This window comes from Falco punctatus, assembly GCF_963210335.1.
Source record: "Falco punctatus genome assembly, chromosome: 4".
Taxonomy (NCBI): domain Eukaryota; kingdom Metazoa; phylum Chordata; class Aves; order Falconiformes; family Falconidae; genus Falco; species Falco punctatus.
In genome coordinates, this window is record NC_137583.1 from 20,480,417 (window position 1) to 20,497,507 (window position 17,091).

General features: G+C 41.1%; 1 long non-coding RNA gene across 10 annotated transcripts in view; it reads left to right on the forward strand.

Moving 5' to 3' along the window:
- Positions 1 to 17,091, forward strand: part of LOC308063058 — a 236,952-nt gene that overhangs the window by 66,215 nt on the left and 153,646 nt on the right. For all 10 annotated transcript variants that reach the window (XR_013927827.1, XR_013927828.1, XR_013927829.1 and 7 more), the window contains exon 3: positions 6,037 to 6,260. This is a non-coding gene — a long non-coding RNA (uncharacterized lncRNA). The remainder of the gene's footprint in view (positions 1 to 6,036; positions 6,261 to 17,091) is intronic.

Here is a 17,091-nt window from a genome sequence, read left to right on the forward strand (position 1 = left end):
ATCACTTTGGAGATCCTGTTTGTCATGAGCCTGCAAGAATTCACACAGGACAAATCTTCCCAGGATCTGTATAATATATTTTGTGGGGAAACCTATTGAGCAGTCTCTGTCTCAATGAGAAGTGCACTGGGGCACCTTCTTTGGTAATTCTCTCAAGCAAACCTGTGTAACCTGCCCCAGAAATCTGCCACTGGACATAGATGTTCCAGGGGTTGTACCGTGCCTTGAAAAACCTGCTGATAAACTTAATTACCAGCAGAAATTCTTCAGAGTTATCTGTAACTTTTCAAAATTCTTACTGAGAAAATTTCTCCTTTCCATTTTGTTCTGTTTTTATGTATGTACAACACAGTCAGCCTGAAGATGCAAAATGGACATCTGCTAAATGGTTGTGTCCTGTGTATAAAATTAAGACTAAGCTGAATGGCTTAGTGTGAAGAAGTCCACAGTACTGTCATCATGCTGACGTTGGAGACCTCGCTGCATGTTGGACTGAATTTTCTGAAGTGACCCGTGCCTGCAGAAATAAATGATACAATTTCTGCTTTCTTGAAGGTGGATACATAATTTTAAAAGGTGCTTCAAGATAAACATATGCAATTTAAGCCACCTGGAGGGGTGGCACGTGAGTGACTCTAGACCTGCACTGCTTGGACAACCTGGCAGCAGAGGTAAAATACCTCGTTAAAAGGTACAAGTTTAGTCACTTGGCAGAAACTTTGCAGTGAAATGCTACCTAGCTAAAAATGCTAGCTGAACTTTAAGCCCAAAGATGGGGACTCCTTTGTTATTTGAAGATGGTTGCTACTGTTGTGATCAATATGAGCCGTGCTTTTCGTGAGTCTCATATTCTGCAGTTCTGAGTGTGATGCTGGGTCTGTTACTGTCAATCGCCTGTATCTCCAGCATTAGTTTTTTCACGATAGTTTTCTAAATCTAATCCAGCACAAGCTCTGCAAAATAAAGCAAGTGTTTAAATTGATGGTTTTGGGAAAAAATCAGAAATCAATACGTAATCTTTGAAACCTCTTTTACTCTGGAATTCTTTCTTTCCGCCCCCCGGATTGTGATTAGAGCACGATGAGATACGCAAGAAGACCGTGCCACCTGCAGGTGCTGAGGAGAGGGTGCGTTTCTCAGCGGTTCGTGCTGGCAAACCTGCTGGCAAAGCAGCCTCTCCCGCTGGCTTCAGGTGATCAGAACAAACATGCTCAGTTTTCCTCGGTACTTCAGCAAGTGGAAGGCATGAATATAATAGAGGCTGTTCTTCCAGAATCCACCTGTTAGTCAGCCTTGAATAAATGTAAGTGAAAAGAGCTCAGATGAGGCAGGGTTGGTGGAGTGCAGTTTTCCTTTTTGTTGTCTTTGTGGCAAGCAGCACGTGCCCCTCTAGGTCTGAGGTCCCCCGTGGGGCAGAACCCTGATGCTTTGGTGTGTTGGCTTATGTATTAACTGATGTTCCTTCATAAGTCTTCTGTGTCTTTGTGTTACAGTCTGTCTGGGAGGTGAAAAGGTGGAGCTGTGTTTCTGCGAAGGGTGAAGCGGTACACAGCTCAGCGAGGCTGGCTGGATTTCTGGCTGCTCGCTGTCAGATGTTCAGCTGTTTGGGGCTACGCTCGGTCTGAACCCCGAACATGTCAGGTTATAAAAACAATGTAGTAGTGTTGCTGAAAGCCAAGCTGCTTTGCAAGTTTGAAGCTGCCTGCAAACAAACCTTGAAAACAGTGAGAAAGAACATGGATGGGAAATGATTTAAGGAGAACAAAACAAAGTAATGGAAGACAGCATGTGTTGCTAATTGCCTGCCATTCTGATTTCTGAAGTAATTTTTCATCCGTGAGCTATGCGGTCAAATCCAGCAGCAAACCAGCAGTGTACATTCTAGCTCGTGGGCATGTTAAATACTGGGAATTGATGTTATGTCATTGCTGCTGCAGGTCTTCCATTTAGAATCGTTGTGCTGAGCTTGGGGAGTGCTGCTGGAGCTGGGTAGTTCATCATAAATTGTAATTGCATAAAGATGATCTGCAGAAACTCCCCAGACTCAATTTCTAGTTGTAATTGGCAGATGAAAGAAGACTCGGAACAATTATCTGATATTAATTATGTCAAAGACTTTTTGGATTCTCCTCGTCATTAAAGTCTCAATTCTTGACATGACCAGAGAGCTTTGTGCAGGGAGAGGGCGATGGAGAAGGCAACTTTTTAAGGAGCTGTAGTCAGAAGCTGCTATGTGCACCTGGCATCATCGAACATCCTTCAGCAGCTTTAGCTCTTGAAGCCTCATAATGCCCAAATACCATGTTGGTGTATTAGGTCAGCAGCATCTGGGCCTGGAGCTTGATGCGGGACTTTCTGGAGAAGAAAGCTCAGAGCTGAGTGTGTGGGGCCCTGCTAAGCATTCACAGAACCCAGTGCAGTCCTGCCTGCTTATGCCTTTAGGAAAATCTAATCTCCTCATTTAAGTATTTATGCATAGTGAGCTGAAAATGATTAGCAGGTGCTGAAAATTCAACCCCTGAAACAAAGTAGTTCTGCCATACCCACCTCCATGAAAGAGGAGCGCTTCGCAACTACTTCTTTTGGGTAATTTATGCTGTGAGGGTAAGAAGGGAGATGTAGTTTTGGTATGATATGGACTTCTGTAATATACCAAAAACTTTGAGTTCTGATTTTGCAGAAAACATACTTATAAAGTTATTAGTTACTCTTGCAGGTGAGACTGGACAATATTGAAAACCTTATTTTCACAGCATGCTTTTGTAATATATGAGAATGTTAAGGAAGAGAGATTCTAACGTAACTGTGCCCTGACAATACACCTTCTCTCAGCCACACTGTCTGCAGTTACAGAGTTGTGTGTGCTGGGAGGCAGTGAAGTGTTCCACTAATTCCAGAAAAAGTCCTGGCTCGGACACCTCCAGCAGAGAGCTATGTTATGCATAGGATGCAGTTTATCTTCTGGGCTTGCGTGGGCTGTTCCTATACTCAGACAATCCTGATTTTTTTTTTCTTTATTTTTTTTTCTTTCCCTTGACCTCTCTGATGTCTAGTTTTGTGGCAGCTGTGTTATGGGACAGCAAGGGAAAATGAGAATTAGTAGTCCCTGCACTAAGGAGCTAACCTGTAATATCTGAGGCAAAAGGTTGCTTTCTATCTTGTTCCAGAGGGTGTAAAGCCCGTTAGAGGATATCGGTTGTTTGATGTAAAGATAGAGTAAGCCTGTAGCAAAAAATGGACATAAGTAGAACTCATGCTGTGGATGGAAGTTAGAAGATTGAGTGTTTTTTTGTTTTTTTTTTTTGTTTTTTTTTTTTTTTTTTTTTTACTTTGTGGTTCAGTCTGTAATGGGTGTAAGGACTGAGTCAGCGCTTCAGCCGCCCTGGCACGTGGGGCATCAGCTTCAGTAGCTTTCACTTCTCTATGCCCATTTTCATGAATGCTGTCAGCATGTAGTGTATTTGCCACCTCTACTTGTCCTTCAGGTTTACTGGAATCCAGGCAGAGGCTTCGCTGCTAATGGAAGAGGGCAGACAGATGCACAGTGTGATCGAATATAAACCTTGTTTCCTTAGGAATCCAGGCAGGGAAAGTGGAAGTGGTCAAATCTCCCTTGCCTTGCTCCTGTTTGATCAAGCATCCCAATGTCTGTGGGACTGTGGAGAGAAACTGTCTGCTAAGGGTAGCATGAATAATGGCACTCGCACGCTTTTAAAGCAGGGTAATAATAAGCAATATTTATTATATTTGCTTGAGTGCTCAAACATTGTTTTGCTTGAAAGCTGTTCTCAGCCTGGCCCCTGGAGGGCACCAACAGCCAACGTTATATTTTTTTTCACTTTCCTCTTAGTTATTACCCATTGACATACAGCGCTATGAAGATGGCAAATATATCCCCATGTATAGATTAAAGTGAACTTGCTTTGCCTTACATAATTTGGAAATCCAAAAGACCAATTTCTTAGTGTAATTGAAAACCGCTACATTTCAGGCTTATTCATTGAATCAGTATTTCCAGTTAGAATTCAAATTAATCTTGCTACCTTTAAACAAGATAACGAGGGTGTAGTTATATTTACTCAACCTTTTAACAATCAGCTTCAGTGTAGCTGCATATGATTAACTGCACATGCACAATTGCAAAAGGTTAGTATGGGCATGACTCAAGTCATAAGGGAAATTCATCTCTTAAGGCTGAAAATCTGAACCTACAGTTCAACACTCAGTGTAATGCCTGAGTCCCTCTGGAAAGGAAAAGTAAAAAAGAAGGGGAGAAAGGCAAAATGAGTAGCCCAACATAAAAGCCATGTCAGATTGTGTATACTTCCCTCTGGATTATTTTTTTTTTTCATTTAGCCTGGAGTCCTCTTGCTTTAAAGTTGCATTAATGTAACTTCACTAAATTACTGCCAGCACCTGTTAAAAAGAGCCATGACATCCAAGTGCATTTGTGGAGCACATCTGTATGTCTGTATTTTGTGTTGGCCAGTCAGCTGGAAACACAAGTTTGAGGTCTGCATGTGGAAACGTTTATCTGGAGCATACCCTGCTCTGCATCACAGTCATCTGACGTGGTGGGTAAATTGGGTGGTAAAAACCCGTAATTCTGTGAAAAAGCAGTGGATGGGTTTTAAGAGTACAGCTCTATTAAGAGAAGCCCAATGGATAATTTGCTTGGTATCATCCTAAGCTCAGGCACCTGATATGTGGACTGACTTGGTCTTTGGAGTGTCTTGGACCAACTTCTATTCACAGGTTGTGTAATGAGGCAGAGCTCCTGAAGTTCAGGAGGTTTAAACTGGACCCACAGAAATGGTCAAGTTCTGGTAGTAGAAGGCTTTTTGGTCTCACTAGTACAGGGTCCAGTGGCTGAATGTCAAAAGATGTCCAACAAATCTGCAGAGAACTAAGCAAGGCAGCAGCTGATCACAGGCTTTGGTGGTTTCTCCATGACTAACAGTGTCCAAATGGAGATCTGGTACCTTTCTGAAAGCTCAGCTCTAGTTCCAAGATGGATTATGGGAAAGCCAATCTGCCCTATGTTATGCAGATCAATGCAAAGAATGTGATATTTTTAAAATGCATTGATATGGAAGGAAAGTTGCACAAGGTCGTGTCAGACAGGCTTGAAGGCAGACACTGTCCTGCTGCACTGCCTTTCTGTGAGAAGGTGCTGAACAGGCTCCCCTGCAGCTCTTTGCCCACCACCTCATGTGGGACTGGGTTTTCTGATGCTGAAAACTTCTCTAGTTGTTTGCCCAATAGCTAGGAGGCACGGCGGGTAGATGGGCACCCTGGTTCTCGCTGCAGGCTGCTGCAGGGAAGAGACAACTCGTACAGTGGTTCAGCTGGTAAGGGCCTTTGCAGAATGTGAGAAACTGCAGGAGATTTTTTGGCTTGTTATTTCTGGGAGTGGCAGGATGTGAAAAGGTTGTCGGCAGGAATAGTTGACACTCAAAGTAGTACAGCTTGCAGTGGGCTTATGCTCTCTGTGTGCCTGTAATCTGCAAGAGCTGATGCTCTTTCACTGCTGGTGAGGCTAAGTTGCATTTCCTTGTGTTTGCAATAGTCTAAGACTGCATGTAGGCAGCTGGCGCACAGTAACTGCTTAAGTTGTGCTTACTTGATCTGTGTATGAGCGTGAGGTCGCATAAAGAGGGCACCCTTCAAAATAAGTGTTGTTAATAACTAGTTGTTAGAGCACTGGGAGCAACAGCCGCACAGGGATACCCAGAGGTGGGGTTGTAGGTGCGTGTTTGGGTTGCACTGTCACAACTTCTGAACTGGGTCTGGCTTGTACGAACAGGCAAGAGGCAGTTTTTCTAATAGGCTTCTGCATTGTGCTCTATCAAGTGATTATGGCTTATGCTCCATCAACTGAAACTTGTGTTCTCATTTATTCTTGTGCAAAAAGTGAATATTCAATTTTACACATGTTTAAATATAAACACCAATGCAATGTAACACTCTAAAGAAGGGTAAAATAGTTCTCTGTTGGCTGCTATGCTAATTGTCCTCCCTGTCATTCATTTACAGGTCTGGACTGGGTTATCTGTGCATCCATGTCTGCTGCAATGTCAGCAAGCAAAAGCCAGGATGGCATGCAGATTGTTTTAATTTGTGCTGGGGACTGTTTTCAACTGTATGAATAAGAAAGCATCTTTAAATACTCCTGCCTCTACTGAGCTGAGTGCTCCCGATTTCCAGCTCTGCAGCGCATGTACATACTTGGCCAGCAGGGTCAGAGCTGGGCCTACGAGGTAGGTGTGAGCAAATTTATAAAAAGTCATTAAATTCATGTAAGTTGTTCTTTGTCCATCTAGCATCTTAAATTGGACCCTGGATGTGATATTTCAAGTAGTAACATTACTGTGCTGTGGAACTCGTGTGGCGATGTTGGGTGGGACTTGCTGGTTCTTCTGGATCTGCACTGAGGGTCATGACTCTGTCGAGGGAAATCTGTGTCTTGGACATCAACATCGCCACACAAGTTCCACAGCACAGTAATGTTTTCAGTCACAGACTGGAGTAATTCCAGGGAAGCTGCTCTGTTCTGTTGACTAATTAATAATACATCTCTTTTTTTTAAAAAAAATAAAAATAAACCAATGTATACTTAACTGATAAGCTAGAGTAGCCTCAAAAGTTAAATTTCAGTCCATGAGCTGCATAATACAGTGCTGTTACTCTGAAAATCCTAACTGGAACAAAACTTTGGATGTGTGAGTTTGGATTATGCTTATAAAGTAGTTGGATTGTTTTACATTTAACTTGTCATGGCTCACCTCCCCCCCCCCGCCCCCTTGGAGAGAAAGGATGGAAAATATAAAGTGCAGTAGCTTAGTGAGCTAAGTGAACTAGTGGAGGTAAACAAACCTCCTTCGTTCTTTTCTGAAAGGGATTTGGAACTAAGATGAAACCTGTAGCGGTGAGGTGAAGTTGTAAAGCCGCTACCCAGCATCACCTCATCCTCAACCAGCTGTTAGTCAACAAGCTGCTCTGCAAAGCAGCTTATATTGAACATTCTCTGCTGTTGAGGAATGCAGAGTAAAATAAAGTGTAAAACTAGGATTTGGGAGGGGATTTTTATCTACTGCTGTAACTGTACAACACTAGCCAATGCTTTTTGTTTTCAGCAGGGTAAGAACAGAGTTTTCTGAACTTCTGCCATTGTCACTTCAGCTGAGTCTTGTAAAGGCTGCTGACACCTTGTTGTAATGCTTATATGTACTGGGGGGGGGGAAGAAAAATTCATTAGTGGAAAGACCAAATTATTGTGAAAAGCCAGGTTGTTTTTTCGTTCATTCATGGTGGTTGTTCCTCAGCATCACAGGCTGTTGACATGGTGAGAGTAAATGACAGAGTGTGGAGTCCTAATGTGAGCATCCCCAACAGACAGTTTCCTCCTGCTTTTTTGTGGTTGTGTGTGCATGTGGGTTTGGTTTTAGTTTAGTTGGGTTTGTTTTGGGTATGGTGGGGTTTTTTTTGACAAATCTGCTTTTTGCCTCTTACTGTGTCAGGGAAGGGAAAAGCCTTTAGGTTTGTTTTCCTCTAGAAATGTGCTTTCAGATTCAGAGGTGTCCTTGGTTTCTGGAAGAGTCTTTTGCAGATGTGGTAGAAAGTCTCTGCTTGTTTGCCTATCTCTGCTGTGCTGCAGTCTCGTGCTGCTGCTCTTGCTCCCTGGCTGCTCAACCTGGTGCTCCGTGTGCATCTCCCAACCTCTTTTTCCAAAGAAGTATGCCCAGAAATTCCCAGGGTGCAGGGGATCTCCCACTCTCTCTGTTTTACATGATTCAAGGAGTAGCAACCAAGAAAAAGAAAAAAATCGGAGTTGTCTTCTCTGATGCTCAAGAGCATACTTCAGAATTAGCTGTGAACAGCACCAGGTACCACTCATGGCAGAGTGGTAGTAAGGATTCAAGGCTTGGGCTATGATATCAAAATACACATCTTACAACACAAATCAGGATTGCTTTGAAAGCTGAGGCTTTCATTTTATTTGTATGGGATCTAGATGAATGGTCTGTGCGATCAAAAGAGATTGTGTTGTAAATGGTTTCACAGAGAAACTGAGTGATGCCAAATGACTGGAGATCAGTTCATGGGCTCAGAGACGGGACCTAATCCTAACCTGGAGCAGGAGTGTGCTGGGCATGATGCAGACAGCTTTTCATCTTCTGATTCTCAATAATGAGCTTTGAAAGCCTGTAGACAGTTCAGCTCTGTTAGATTTTTGCTTGAGGGAAGAGGCATGCTATGTAAGATACAGAAAACTCATGTGGTGCCATATACACCTCTGGAGCAGGATGACTCCTTTGATTTGGCTGTACCTGAAGTGCTCTTATGGACTATTGTAATGCAAGTCAGTTTTATCCCTGGTTAACAAACAAAACTCCATCACCTTGAGGATGTCCAAAATGGAATATATTAAGAGTCACAGAGGCCATTGATTTAGGAAACTCCACGCTCCAGCTCTTCCCAGTGTCTGAAAGATTTATTAAGAGAATTCAGATTGCAAGTGTTCAGAAACACAGGTAGAGAGTATGTACACAGGACAAGAATCATTAGAAGGATGGATACTTTAAAGTCATTGCCAGCACTTTCTAGATACTTTTCTTGGACAAATGACTCCTGCGGGCAGAGATAATCTTTATTTGAAAGATATTAAATCTTCTTATCACTGTGAACTAGATCTCAGAAAGGCTGAAGATTCCATTTTTCAGTAATCTGGTTCATGGGAGCCTTCTGGCGGCATTAAAGGTGAGAATTAACTTGCTCAGCCAGTAAGTTAATTGATCCTTATGGGTCCTTTCCAGCTTGAGATATTCTATGATTCTATATTAAACAAGAATGATTTGGGAGCCTTGCCAATGAACGACTTGGAGGAGATCTTGCAGTTAAATTCTCCAAAATGGTGTTTAAACTCTTTATTTGTTTCCCCAATATCTCCCAGGTTGGGTATCAAGCTGTGTTAGTTAAACCTTTATCACTTCTGCAAAAATTAAGTCTTTCAAGGGGACAACTTTAAAGATTTAAAGATCTCTGCATTGCAGGGTGGATATGTCTTTGCTGAAATGCTCCTTAGCACAATTGCATTGTAGTTAATCTATCACCCTTCAGAACTGGCTTCCAAACTGAATAATGGAAATTACCCCAACTTCTGTGTATGCTCCCAGCTACTTGAAGATGGTGATTGCAACAGCAGGGAAACCAATACCTCTGGTACCTGAAAATGAGATTTATCTTGTACCTGTCGCGAGTTCCTAAAGAATCTTGGGAACAGTGTTGTTAGTTACCAAATCCAGTTCCTGATTTTGTGAGCAACTGTATAACAGAATCATGGTAAAATAATCTGGAAGGATGTTAGAGAGGTCATGCAACTCACCCATCAGCCTCAAGGCAGGATCAACTATTTATTAATCCTGACAGATATTTATTCAATGTGTTCTGAAAGATCTTCAATGTTAGAGAGATGCTCAGCTAATCTATTCTGTCTCCTCATCCCTGCTATTAAAAGGTTTTGTTGAAGTTTACCCTGAATCTATCTTCATGTAATTAGTCAAGAAAATTGAGTAACTTGTTGTATCTGTCCCAGGTATGGAAAAAAGATTATATTCTACTCTATGTATACGAAGACTTCAAGGTACCCCCATCAGTTGTCTTTTCTTTAGGATACACAACCCTTGATGTTTTTAATCTTCCTTCACATCATGCTTTGCAAATTTCTGATTAGCCTCACGGCACTCCTGTTACTCTCTCCAGTCAGTCTGTACCTCTTGATTTAGAATATCTTTCTCAACTGTCTAAAATAGCATCCATCACCCATTTTTGATTCAGTAACAATGTTTGAAATATATTTGCTATCAAGCTTAAAGTAAACGAGTACTATTACTTAAATACTATTTCCTCTAACCGGTAGATTTGTCCTCCATAGTAACACAAGTCCTGGATAAAATGAAACCAAATATTAAATACTAGTTTGGGAATGAATGTGCATTTTTAAAACTAAATTGGGGGTCTAAAGCAGGCTTTAGCAATATCCAGTCTTAGTATTTTTCCCCAGTGAGTTGGACCCAAACAGCTTCAGCCTTTGACCTTTTTAAACTGACATTTTGTTACCCCTTTACCTGTTTGCTTTTCTGTGAATACCCAGTGTTTCTGTCGCAATTGCTATTTTTGTGCGTTCCAATTCTTTATAGCAAGTTCCAAATCTCACAGCCAGTGTGCAAGGATTTTCCTGTCGTGGAAGATATTCTCATTTGCACGCACTCTGATGTGACAATTTATTTAATGAAAAATGATGTTTGTTGCTGATTTTGATGCATGAAACTTCTGCAGAGTCTTTTTTTAATTATTATTATTATTGTTTTGTTTCCCTCCTGCAATTAAAGCCTGCATTTTACTCAGTGCCTTTTGTTTCTTTTGAACTCATCAGGGGAAGAATATAATCAGGTAATATTTGAAATTACAATCTTGGCTAAGAGAAAACATAAATTGTGAAGTAGTCATCACCTTAGATTAGCATTCCAAAGCTGATAAGTAGACAGGCCAAATAATCTGCACTCATTTCTGAGCAACAGTTTAGGATTCTGGGGAATCGGATATCACACTAATCAGCTTGGAGGAAATAATGCTCCGTTAATCAAGGTGGGAGCATAAAGCTACAACAGCAGAAGCTGAAGCGATTTACTAGTCACTTGCAGCCAAGGAGTGCATATACTCTTCATCCTGCTAGAAAATTAGGGGTGTGCAGAGATAGAAATGGCAATGATAAAATGTAGGGAGAAATCTGGGATTAAAAGAGATAATTTGATTCCTTAAAACCAGACCAGAAGGCTCCACAAACCCTCTGGCTCTCACTTAGAAAGCCTCACCATGTGCCCAGTGTGGGCACAGTAACAAACTCCAGACCTTTAGCGTAAAAGTGGAAAAAAAATGTGATGTGCCAGAGGGAAAGCAAGAAATAGTAAGCTCTTGCTGATGTCTTGAACTACTGAATTAGCAGCAAATTTGCTAGCAAAAAAAAGTCCAGCTGGTGCTAGGAAATGGATTGCTTTCCCAACTTCAAAGCCTCCACCAGGGTGGCCAGGAAGAATAACACCTTCTATGAACAGTCCATTTAACTCCTGAGTGCATGAGTGAGGTGGGCTAAGCAAGATCCTGATAGATTTTTTTATTTTTTTGTCTTGCAAAAAATATTGAGCAGTTTGGGCTTAGGGTGAGAGAATACCATTTTGTAAGGGTTTTATGGAAATTGCTTCTGTAACAGGGCCAGAGATAAAACTTTCCACACTGTGCTGCAGAAGGAAATGACCATCTGAGTTAGAGCTGAAGGAAATTTACTTTATTGCTGAAGCCATGGTTATTTTCCCAGAAACTTTATTCTTCAGGTTGCATGCGGGGGGGCTTCTAGAAAAGGTTTTTACGTGCTCCAGTCGGGCAAGGGAGAGACAATTCGTAGTGAGACATTGGGCTCCCAGTCTTCTGTGTTTATTACCCCTGCTTTGAGTGTGTGCATTGGCATGAAGGTGCTGAAGTCAGTAAAATTTTGGCTAATTTTTGTAACAGTGAAGCTTCCAAAATTGCTTCATCTTTATGCAAGCTGGCTTTCTGAAGCGTTGGCGTTCCGTGACATTCTGCATACTGTGCTAAATTCAGCAGGGTTTTTTTTCATGTTGAAGTGGAGCTGCAATAATTTCTGAGGTCTGTGGCTTGTTTCAATTATTTACTTCCACAAAAAGATTTTTATAAATCCTCCTTTCTCTTTCATATTATTAACTTTCTTGTCAAACTTTTATTTAAACCACAGAGACATAGATGGATCTTACCTTTATAGTTCTGCAAAGTTAGATTTACTTCTTTGACCTGTTTCAGTGTGATTGAAAGCTAATCTGTCTCCTTTTTATTGGCTTTTGGTAACGCATGTATTTCTTTGTTTCCCTTTTTCATTTTGTATTGTCTTGTGAAAATATGTAACTTTACTTCAAGCTGTAAAAAATTACCCTCCTACAGGAAAGAAAAAAATGACAACCCTTAATCCAATCCAAGAGAAGGTTTATGTCTTTAATTAGCTTCTTGGATTGTATTCATGTATGATTCAAATAAAATGAACTATGAGCAATAATAAAGGTCCCGTGGTCACCTCTGACCTTGCAGAGAAGAGCACTAAAGCCAGAAATCTTTTCTGGCTCAACATCAGTGACAACTGCTTGCTTTTGTCTGTCTTTGGAGCTAACTTTTTGCCATAAAAAGTATGTAGAGCTCCCACTGCAGTTCGCTTGCTTGGCCAAGGGCGCAATTTGGCTTGTGGGCTGTTGACTCCAAAGGCTTATATTTTAAATAATATTGCACTCTGTAATTAGTCCTTTCAGTGATCTAATCCTAGAGTGTATGTTTCCAACCCCTCTGCAAGGGTTATTTACTCTTGTTTTTTTAATGCACTTCAGGACGTAAAATGGCTTTTGTGTTATGCTAAAGTTTTAAAGCTTAGTATTGCTATTTATAGAGGTTGTTAATGTTTTGCCTTACTCAAGCAGATGATCTCATGATCATCCGTGGTGTTATTTATGGGGCAAAATTTTATCTGCCTATTATATGTCATTCTTCTTTGCTTCCAAATTGCTGAATGAGCATCAGGGTTATAGCCAGGGATATTGATCCTGGGACTGATTTTGATAGAAGGTGCTGACTCACAGCAGCAGCTCAAAATTGATCAGTGTTTCCTTCCCTCCAGGGGAAGCATCTCTGTGGTGTCTCTAGCAAGCTCCTGACCCTCTAAAACAGGGACAGCACATCAAGAACATGTTGCCAGACTTAATGTATTTTATTTGCAATGTGTTTGCAGACTTGCAGGTAGGGAACACCAATAAAATCTGCACACTTAACTACTTGCAGTGGTTGAATTTATCAAGGTGTTTTGCTACATTTTCTATTGAATGGCTTCCACTATATCAGAGCGTAAATAAGTACTATAGCTGTTTTTTGCTCATCGTCAGGGATGAAATACCATTTTGCTGGCATGTAAGGGGCAGGTTCAGGTGCCTGATAGAGCAATGCAATGTATAGCTAATATTCACTTTGTTCTGTTGCTGAATGCATGGAATTGGATTAAAACCAACAGAATTATAAACAAAGCAGAAAAAATGCTGCTAAAATTAGCAGCTGTTCAACCTGCCAGTTAGCGATAGGAAAATCTTCAAAAGACCTGTGTTTCATGGTGTTTTGAATATGGTCATCCAGTTTTGTAGCTCCTGTTTTTGGGTTGAAAGCATATGGATACGTATTTTCATTGATGTTCCTGGTTCATTCTTTAAGCATATTTTGTTCTGGTGTTACTGAGACTTAATATCGCAGTCCTGATGTTTGTTAAATATGTGCTCTTTTTATATAGTCTTTTATAAATGGTTGTAAATGAATGACGTTTATTTAGCACTTTCACCTTCTTTATGGAATAACAGTTTGTTTTGGTACATTTGTTACAGTGCTGCTTATCTGTAAAATTGTATTTTGGTCACCTGCTGCCCAAACAGCCTACCAAAGCCCCCAAACCAAAAAGAAATCCCAAAGCCCCTGTTTAAAGCAGGCATATCGATGTAGAAGGTCTCTAAGTACTATGGTAACCTCCACTCTGAAATTAAATAGCTAGATAATATAACCTTGAAGAGCTGAAAAGTATTTTGGAACACAGATGCACAGTTCCGAATGAAAAATTTGGTTCAGACAGCAGTTATGACAAAGTTCAGCATCCAAGGTTAATTCATGAAAGTTGAGGCAATTGTGGGGTAAGTGAAAATTTCAGCTTTGTGAACCAGAAAGCTAAGGAAATAAAGAAGAAAGGGGAACTGCTCAGAAACGTATGACAGAAGAACATAAATATTTTAAAAATCAAGAAGAATGTGTGTGGATTAAAGCTACAAAGGGAATTAGTGTTTTACTGGGAAAAAACCCCGGAAAACAGAATTATTTTCTGCATGTCTTGGACCTCACTGTCTAGCTTTGGAATAATAGTGATCGTCCATGTACTGTATCAGACCAAGTGTTAGTTTGTGCTCTGCCTTCATTCAGATTATTACCCAAAATGGAAAAAAAACCAACCCAAAAAAACAAACATGGAAAAAAATTCCATGATTAAAAATTTGGTCCTCCCTCAGAATGATGCCATAATTCACATGGTGCTGCACTGGGAGCATACTGGGGGCATAAATAGCTTTATTTGTTATGTAAGGATATGCATCTGTGTTTTAATGAATGTACTACAGGGAGCACATCTATAAGTTGGTGTTGGTTAGTACAATCGCTTTGTTCAACCTAATGGGCTTTGGGGAAAGGTCAAAGTGATGCGGGTAGTGATTTGAGGACATCAGTTAGTTCCTGTTTTCTTTAAGGTCGCTAATGTGGTATGAATTTAGCAGCTTCAAAACGACATGCCCACCTCTTCTCTTAGGTTTGTGCCCATCTTGTTGGTACTGCTTAATACTTCTAGGTAAAGGAACACGAAGTTAGTAAAATATTTGGGGTTGAGGGTAAGAAAAACATTTCTTCAAAGTCAGTTAGGTGTGAAATATCTCAAAGATAATGAAGACTTTTCTGTGCAGCAAAACCTCAATTTTCACCAGTCTGTTACTTCTCAGAGTTGATCATTTGGATTATTTTAATTATCTTGTGGGCTGAGACTCAAAAATATCACGTGCCACACAAGTGTAAGAAAAGGTATGGAGTTGGGAGAGGAAAAGCAACAATGGTGCAGTACTGGGTGTAACAATGAAATTTCAACATCCTAAACGTCACCTTTTCTGACAGAAGAGTTTCGAAGAGGGATTTGAATTCTGGGGGAAGCCCAAGTATTAAAGGTAGTATGGAAGGAAGTCCAAATAAAGGTGGCACTTTAAAAATCTGTTAATTAGGTGGTGTTGGTGGATAGATTCATAGGTCAAAGACAAACTGACTACTGGCTGAAGACTTGTAAGTTAGGGACTGACCATCAAAGACCTCAAAAATTGTCTCTGTTGGCAGACCCTTTCAGAAGAGGGTTTGTTTCAGCTTAGGTTTACCTGCTTTTGAAAGAGGGGGAACTGTTATCTGAATAGCACGTTTTAATTGAGCAATGCATGCATGAGCAAACTGATAAACCCTTGAGTTTAGCAAGGAACGACTTTACCGTAATTCTTATCAATTAGGGGGAGCAAGGCCTACTGATTACTGAGGTTGAGTGATGATTGGTTGTATTAATCGGTGAAAATCAGGGCGGTGTTTGTTTTAAATCTACTAACCTCTGCCTTTCTATACTAATACAACTTGGAATTGCCTTGGCTTTCTGATTTGATGGCTCAGAAAGCACAACATTGTAGCAAAAATTAATATGAGTAAAAATGGCCAACTAGGAAGAGTAAATACAGAAAATGAATGTGGCCAGGTGTAGCAAGTCTTTGATCATAGATTACAAAGATTATTTCAGTGCACATAAATGTAAAGAGCAATGATGTCTTTCAAGAGTTTGTAATGCACAAGTTCATGTATATCACAAAGTGTAAAGGGTAGAGAAGGGTAAAGGATTAAGAAAGGAAAAGATAAGACTGTGCATCATTAATGAAAGATGAGGAATAGAAAGACAAATGAAAACTTTCACTGCATAGAACGATGACTTTAATTCTTTCTTTTACTCGTCTGTTCACAAAACACAATCTGAGCATTTAAAGAAGTAAAAGAGGAGAAAGGCATAAGACTGATGCATCACAGAGCACGAGGAAATGGTGGCAACTGTTTCCAATGTGAAAAGGAGCCAAGAACCTATTTAAATGTGATGCATGTAAGGTAAACCATGAACCAGAGCTGAAAGCAGATTGTGCTACGGGAAAGCAAGTGGCAATGTTGGCCTCTTCCAGGGCTGTTTTCCCATGGAAGGGCAAAGGAGAGGCCAGTTCAGCGTATTTGTTGGCACTGGCTGTCAGCCTGGGCATTGCTGGATCGTGTACCTGCCAGGAAGACTGCTGGAGAGGGGGAGCTGGTGTGCCATCTTTCTAGAAGATACTGATGGGCAGCACTGCATGTGGTGCCGTGTGAGCTGGGTTGGGTTTTGGTGCCGGGGTTGCTGCCAGACCCAGGGCTCACCTGGTACTGCTCCGAGACCAGCCTTCTTGTTCCTACAGTACTGCCAATGTTCCAGACCTACAGTTATCTATGCTTGTTCTTCTGCTTCCTTTAGGACTGTCAAAAGTACACCTCCCCCCAAAACCACCAACAAAACAAGCAAGCAAGCAAACAAAACCAGAACACACACACACACACACACCCCCCCCAACCCAACCGGAAAAATCTCACTCGGAAGGCCTGCCACTTGCTTTTATTAGTTCAGTGTGCTCCCAGCTGGCTGTTTCAGTTGTCTTATGTGTTACTACATTGCAGAGATCATGGTGAGATGATTATTTAGTAGTGGTAGTGGGCTCCTCTACCCTATATGATGTGCTACTTTAGAAATATATTTACTTTTCAGTTGTTTCACAGCAGGTGATTTCCCCTTTCTAGGGCATCTTTGTAAAACAAGATTAGGTGAGTTTTGCTGCCTGATTATTGCTACCTCAAATCTCCTCTCTGAGGGGCTTTGCTGCTCTTGTTTGAGCCAGGCAATGGGGGAAGGAGTTTGTTGTTTTTCTTTTTTGTTGTGTGTTTTTTTTTAAATCTGTAGACTATGAATCATTGGTGGAATCAATAGATTTTAATCCAAAACTTCTGCTGAAGGTTTTAAGGAGTCTATAAAACACGTACAGCATGCAAAAAAAGGCACCGAGGCCCCTCTGACAGCCTGAGATACGAAGTGGGCTGGGTTGCCAGCTCCATCCAGGATAGTAGCCGCTCAAGCCAGTTCTTAGTAGAGGCTGAGTTGAGTTCTGGTCCACTTCTCCAGCTTGCACGAGAGAGCTCCACCAGGGTCAACTAACATGGGGGTCTGTGTAAGTAGCTTTGCACTAATTAATCTCTCAGTTCCTTATAGCAAAGGAGAAGGTGGGGAAGCAAGTGTGGAGATTCCTGCTCAGGGTGTTCTGGTCTGGTGGATGCCTGTATCGCCTGAATGCATGCTTGTTAGGATGTTTTTAC